Here is a 6,965-nt window from a genome sequence, read left to right as displayed (position 1 = left end):
CGTCACCCACTATACTATTTTCAGCCATTAAAAGGAGGATGTATTATTGAGAACTGTAGAAAATCTTGTACTATTACTAGTTAATGCTCAACCCCTTACTGCTTCCTACTCTCTTTTAGTACGACTTTCATTTGATATTGCATTTCAAATCTAAATTTAAATTTGAAAACAGGTCACTCTTTAACTTCACTTTCAACCACATCAATCCATGCAAGTTTTGTGAAAACTGTGTCAAATCATTATATACATACACACCTGTGCACGCATGCACACGCACATACACACACACTCAAACACACTCACACACACACTCACACGCACTCACACACAAGGAGGGGCAAAGGATATTCAGTCTTTGTCCTTACTGAAGTTAGAAACCAATGTGCTTTTAGTAGCGTGCGCTTAAGAGCTTGTTTCATTGAAAACATAAATGTAAGGAATCAATACTGTAGCATTACTCAGTAGCATAATAACATGAACATATAAATTTAAAGAAAACCAGTCAGCCAGTTGAAATTCCTATTACAATTCACACTGTTACTCATTTTAGGTTTTCTCACTTTAGTTTTGCAGGTTAAGCTATTAAAAATGTGGTAAAAAAACAGTAGGGCAATCATATTATAATACTGAAACTGTCAAAAGAATAAAGGTGTGCAATTTTATTCATTTTAAAGTAATTATAAAAATCAAGGAAGCCATTTCTGCTTGCAAGGCAATAATTTCTGAGAGCTCCAAACCTCAGATGAAACCTTCTCAGAAGCTTTCAATAATCAGAAAACAATGTTCTAAGTTCTAGTTTTATTCACTGATCACTTTACATATCATATTTGAATTATTAAAGTGATCACACAAACCCAACAAGGCACTTTAAATTTATTTAATTACATTCTTAATTTTTAAAATTAAAATGTCAGGTCAGTAAAACATTTTTCTTAAATAATAATTTTATCATTTGTACTCATTTGATTTTTCTATTCTTTTGTATGTTTGAGTATTGATTTAAAAAGGGGGGGTGGAAAATGACTAGGTTGAGAGTATATCACAGTTTGGAAGCAAAGGCAAGTGATAAGGCACTTGCCTAGCTGCACAAGGCCCTGCTTTCAATCCCCAGTACAGAAAAGAAAAAGAAAAAGAAAATGTTGAAGAGAAAGAAGAGAAATGAGAAGGAGGAGAAGAGAATAAAGGAAATAAAAAAGAAGAAAAGGCAAGGAGGGTACATGGAAAATGAGAACTGACCACTTCCAAAGTTTGAAATAGAAATCTAGAAGAGAAACAACACAATAGGTATTTAAATCCTTCCATCTTTAGAAGAAAAACAAGATGGCTATCTAAAGCACTTCCATCTCTAGAAGAGAAACAACACAGTAGGTATCTAAAGCATTTCCATCTCTAGAGCATTTTTTGAATACATGAGCGGCCCTCATTTGTTTCTTGGGTTTAACAGGGAAGCAGCAGAAAATACTAGGTAGTCAACTAAAAGCATTTCCTTTCCACAGTTCTCTGTGACCATAAAGAAAGAACTGGACATCTCCATTAATAGAAATGTTTAACTGCCATTTATCACCTAGAATTTTCCCTTACGGGTAGAAATGATGAAAATCTGGAAGAGAAGTTCCTGCTAATTCAAGCCTGTAATATGTCCAATAATGATGTATTTATCAAAAGCACACACACACACACACATACACACACACACACACATACACACATACACACACACACGTGGGCACACACAGCTTACACACACAATGAATGTAATAAAATTGTTCTCTGTTCTTATTCTAGACAAACTAATTCAATATCTTTCAATAGACTCATGAAAGATATCACAACTTTCTGATTTCTCACAAAGGTCAGGAATAGCAAAAGATTACTGAAAATATCTCTGTCATGTCTGTCATGTTCCTTTTGTTTATTTGTTTGTTTATTTAGTATGATTGTTGCTAATATTTACTTTAGAAATTCACTTATAGAAAAAACATGGCTAAAATTCTCTCAGGAATGATTCTCATTCTAGCCTGTTTTTCCCAATATATAATACCCTGAGCTAGAAAGAAGCCACATATTTGATGTAACAAAGGTACAATAAAAAATAATATATCTTTAATCAGGACAAACATGAGATACTACTCAATGTAGAGTTTGCCAGGCAAGCCTGCGATACCACAGCTCTTCTCAATCGAATTGACTCTCTTCCTCATGCCTATATACTACTATAAAGTCATTAGAAACATTGACTTAATGCAAGAGAGAAGACAAAATTGGGCTCCTGGGGCATCAATTGCATTAATCAAGAGAGCCAGCATTTCTTGAAAGTTTTTCAAATCCTCTTTGGTGTCTAACTGCAATTCCTAACAGTATTAATACAGTTTTCCTAAAACTGCAATGCTTATTTTTTATCATAGGGCAATGCTTTTCAACATCATTTTACTCAGAAATAAAATCAAACTCAAAATTAAGGTATGGCACTGTATTGTAAGGTCTGTTCATGAACATCACAATGTTATAATGAATGTGCATTTTGCCTGAGCATCACTGATCCACAAAAGAGGGAAAACCTACAAGATTAGGTAGGATGAATGGCTTTGGGATCAAATAAAGGAAACAATGCCTGAATTGCCTCATGCAACATCAAGTCTTACTAGAGTTAGCCATGTAGCTACATATCTTTACTGATGTGACCTCAACTGTCATTCAAAACGGGCTTATGATTGTCGAGGAGATATCTCAGTTGGTAAAGTGCTTGTTGATCTTAGAGCTTGATACCTAGCCCTCAGTACCAACTCTGAAGAGGCAGACACAGGAGGCACCTGGGAATTCAGTCTAGATTATTGAGTGAATCTTAGTTCTCAGAGACTCTTTCAAAACAAAGTGAAAACAGTTCCTAAAAAAATAATAACAAAGTTTGAGTAGCCTCAATGTGCATGGCAATCCTACAGGTACATTTGCACTATGTGAACACACACACACACACACACACACACACAGAGAGAGAGAGAGAGAGAGAGAGAGAGAGAGAGTGAGAGAGAGAGAGAGAGAGAGAATTATAAATTAAGATTTGTTTTATTTTTTAATTAGGGTATCAGAGCTCCTGGATCTTGGGTTGCAGGCAGTTGTGACCCCACTGATGTTGGTACTGGGAACTGAACTCAAGTCCTCTTTCAGATAATTCATGAATTTACCCACTAACACATCTGTCCATCCCCTAAAATTAAAATTTAACAACAACAACAAACAGATTCATGATGAATACAATGACTAGACCTAAATGTATTAGAAAATAAAATCAAAGGCCAGGAACATAAATGAAAATTATTTAAAACCAAGCACAGAATTAAGAAACGATGTGAACACAAGGACATATGCTCCATATGTTCATAGCAGCCTTATTTATAATAGCCAGAAGCTGGTAAGAACCCAGATGCCCTTCAACAGAAGAATGGATACAGAAAATGTGGTACATCTATACAATGGAGTACTGCTCAGCTATTAAAAACAATGACTATCTGAAATTTTTAGGCAAATGGATGGAACTAGAAAATATCATTCTAAGTGAGCTAAACCAATCACAAAAGAACACACATGGTATGTACTCACTGATAAGTGGATAGTAGCCCAAAAGCTTGGAATACCTAAATCAAAAATTCACAGATCATATGAAGCTTAAGAAAAAGAAAGACCAAAATGTGGATGTTTCATTCCATCTTAGAAGGAAGAACAAAATACTCACAGGAGGAAACACAGACAAAATGTGGAGCAAGTACTGAAGAGAAGGTCATCCAGAGACTGCCCCACCTGGGGATCTATCCCATATGCAGCCACCAAACCCAGTCACTGTTGCTGATGCCAAGAAGTGCTTGCTGACAGGAGCCAAATATGCGTGTCTCCTGAGAGGCTCTGCAGAGCCCTACTGATATAGATGAGGATGCTTGCAGCTAACCATTGGTCTGAACAAAGAGACCCCAATGGAGAAGTTAGAGAAAAGACTGAAAGACCTGAAGGGGAAGAACATCAATATCAACCAACCAGATACCACCAGATCTCCCAGGGACTAAACCACCAACTAATGGGTACACATGGAGGGACCCATGACTCCAGCCACATATGTAGCAGAGGACGGCATTGTCCAGCATCAATAGGAGGAAAAGCCCTTGGTCCTGTGAAGGCTTGTTTCCCCAAGGTAGGGGAATGCCAGGGCATTAGGGTAGAAGTGGGTGGGTGGAAGTGGAAGCATCCTCATAGAAACAGGGGGAAAGGGAGAAGGGAGTATGGGAGAGGGAAGAAAGGTGATAACATTTGAAATGTAAATACTTAAGTTATCCAAAAAAAAATTTTAAAGTCCAAAAGAAAGAAGAAGAGGAGGGGAGGAGGAGGGAAAAAGAAAGAAAAGATGTGAACAATTAAATTACCTTTAAAGGGCCAGTGAGTTGTCTCAGTAGGTTAATGCACTTGCTGCCAAGCCTAATGATCTGAGTTTAATCCCAAAAGATACATGGTAGAATAAGAGAACCAACTTCCAAACATTGTCTTGTGACCTCCACATACATACACAAGTGTAAGAAGTGCAGAGAGAAGCTCAGGCAGTGCAGGAGTGTGAGTGCAGGAGTTAGCGGCGCAGCCATGGTAGGACACCTGAGCAAAGGGGCCATTGTGGCCACAATGCAGCAGGGAGATACATCCATAAAACCCATCCTTCAAGTCATTAACATCTGTCCCATTACTACAAGGGAATAGTCCACCCCGGTATCGACTGCTTATGAGTGATGCATTGAACACGCTTTCCTCTTTCATGTTAGCCATACTGCTGAATGCTCTGGTCATGGGGGGACAGCTGGCCAGTAGCTGTGTCTGTCAGGTCAACTGGTACATCGTCAACACCCTAAAGATGGAGGGAGTTGTTATTTTGATGGACTTGGAGGTGGTGGAATCTGCTGATGAAGTTGAATTAAAGATTGGGAATCCAGTGCCCTAATATTGAAGGACATGGGCAGCAGCAAGTAGTCTCTTTCCCAGCCTCTGCAGCAACTCCACCAGCCAGCAAGCCCCAGTTGCAGAATGGAAGCTTGGGAATGGGTTCCACTGAGGCTTAACGTGCCTCAAAGCCATTTGGAAAACCTGCTGGAACTGGCCTGCTGCACCTTCAGGTGGGACCTAGTCCAAAGTGGTGACCATCGACAGCCTCAGCCCTTACCAATTCAAGTGGACTATTTGTGCCCGTGTCACTAACAAAAGTCAGATCTGTACCTGGAGCAATTCCCACGTGGAAGGAAAGCTTTTCTTTACAGAACTTGTAAATGTAAGTGGCGAAATCAGAGCTACTGCTTTCAATGAGCAGGTGAACAAGTTCTTTCCCCTTGTTGAAGTGAACAAGGTGTATTACTTCTCAAAGGGTACTCTGAAGATTGCTAATAAACAATTCTCAGTGGTTAAAAATGACTATGAGATGACCTTCAATAACGAGACTTCTGTCCTTCCCTGTGAAGGTGGCCATCACTTATCCACAGTTCAGTTTGATTTCACAGGGATCGGTGACCTAGAGAGCAAGTCTAAAGACTCACTTGTAGACATAATTGGAATCTGCAAGAGCTATGAAGATTGAACTAAAATCACAGTGAAGTCTAACAACACAGAAATTGCTAAGAGAAATATCTATTTGATGAACATGTCAGGGGAAGTGGTGACTATGATTCTGTAAGGAGAAGATGCTGACAAATTTGATGGTTTTAGGCAGCCTGTGATGGTCATCAAAGAAGCCTGAGTTTCTGACTTTGGTGGACAGAGCCTCTCGGTCCTATCATCTAGCCCTGTCATTTTGAATCCTGACATCCCAGAGGCATATAAGCTCCGTGGATGGTTTGATTCAGAAAGACAAGCCTTGGATAGTGTTTCCATCTCTGATCTCAGGAGTAGAGGGACTGGAGGGAGCAATACCAACTGGAAAAACTGTAGGAAGCTAAATCTGAGAACCTGAGCCAGGGCAATCAGTCAGACTGTTTCAGCACTGTGGCAACAATGGTGTTTCTTTGCAAAGAGAACTGAATGTACCAGGTCTGCCCAACCCAGGACTGCAATAAGAAAGTGAGTGACCAGCAGAGTGGGTCAATGTGAGAAGTTTGACCAAGAATTTCCCAATTTCAAATACTGCATGATCTTATCAGTAAATATTGCCAATTTTCAGGAGAATCAGTGGGTGACGTGTTTCCAGGAATCTGCGGAGGCCATCCTTGGGCAGAACACTGTTTACTTTGGGGAACTCAAAGAGAAGAATGAGCAAGCGTTTGAAGAGGTTTTCCAGAATGCCAACTTTCAACCATATATGTTCAGGATCAGAGTCAAACTGGAGACCTACAATGATGAATCTCGAATTAAGGCCACAGTGATAGACGTGAAGCTTGTGGACTACAGAGACTATAGCAAAAGGCTGAGAACATTAGGAAGAACACATGATGTGAGCAAGTACCACTGGTGGGTGACCAGAAGTAGAAAGTAAAGAACAGAAATAGAATGGCTTCCTTCCCACCCCCACCCCGTGCAACAGCTCCACAATAATGAAGATCCTCTAGGAGAGACTGGCAACTTGTCTGGGCCCATCTTGAGACTCATTAATAGGCAAATGTCAATGTGCTCGGAGGACTGTGTATAAACTTTCAGCACCAGCTCTCGGCTGGCAGGTAGTGTAGCAACAGTCCCTCCTGTCTCTGTCTTTGTCAGATTAAATTGGGTTTTGTTATCTTCACATAGGAATTATGTCACAGGTCATTGACCCTACTCTGGACAATGAGGTGAATTATATGACCTGAGTTTGCTTCTCTAGTGGTGGCACCTTTTTGTCTTAGGTTCCTCCTTGGGGGGAGTAAGAGTAGGGAAGAACCCAGGTGTTAAGAGGGTGTGTCTGCCTAGAATCAAAGGCTTGATTTTGCAGAAGTACCACGTGATTGTTAATGCTTGGAATGGCAAAAGGGTAG

The 6,965-nt window shown here is 39.8% G+C and overlaps 1 pseudogene; it reads left to right on the top strand.

The window, feature by feature from the left end:
• Window positions 1-4,620: 4,620 nt before the first annotated feature.
• Window positions 4,621-6,447, top strand: LOC116884370 (annotated as a pseudogene).
• Window positions 6,448-6,965: the final 518 nt, after the last annotated feature.

Source organism: Rattus rattus, chromosome 15 (genome assembly GCF_011064425.1).
Source record: "Rattus rattus isolate New Zealand chromosome 15, Rrattus_CSIRO_v1, whole genome shotgun sequence".
NCBI classification, from domain to species: Eukaryota; Metazoa; Chordata; class Mammalia; order Rodentia; family Muridae; genus Rattus; species Rattus rattus.
The sequence above is the reverse complement of the archived record's forward strand: the minus strand, read 5'-3'. Positions and strand labels throughout refer to the sequence as shown.